We start from the raw sequence: 408 nt of genomic DNA, 5'->3' as shown, positions 1-408 counted from the left end.
GGGGGGGGCATGTAAAAAAATACAGTCTTCTGTTATCAATGAAATTAGAACAACGATCGTCGCTTTGTGCAAGGGTGGCGCAAGATTATTGCAAAATTTCATGTTTTCCGTCTCATTTTTGCTCATTTCTCGGAGGCAAAATGAGCACCAACGCTCATTTGTACATCATTCTAGACAGAAATAAATGGCCTTTTTAGAAAGTGGACCATGGATGGGGAAATGTTGTCAGTTTTCTCAAAAAACGCTTGAATTCAAGAAGTTTTAGATTTGCGCGGTTTTTTTTTGAGTTACAAAATCCACTTGAACATGACGCTGCTTTTTTCGAAGTTGCTCAAGAACCATTCGAGCCACAGAATTCGTTTTGGCATCGTTGGATAGAGAATTGAAAAGTCGATTCAGTCGTAACAA

Source organism: Dendroctonus ponderosae, unplaced genomic scaffold (genome assembly GCF_020466585.1).
Source record: "Dendroctonus ponderosae isolate FM_Combo_2020 unplaced genomic scaffold, Dpon_F_20191213v2 Dpon_F_20191213_11, whole genome shotgun sequence".
Lineage (NCBI taxonomy): Eukaryota > Metazoa > Arthropoda > Insecta > Coleoptera > Curculionidae > Dendroctonus > Dendroctonus ponderosae.
Note: the sequence above shows the minus strand (reverse complement) of the source record.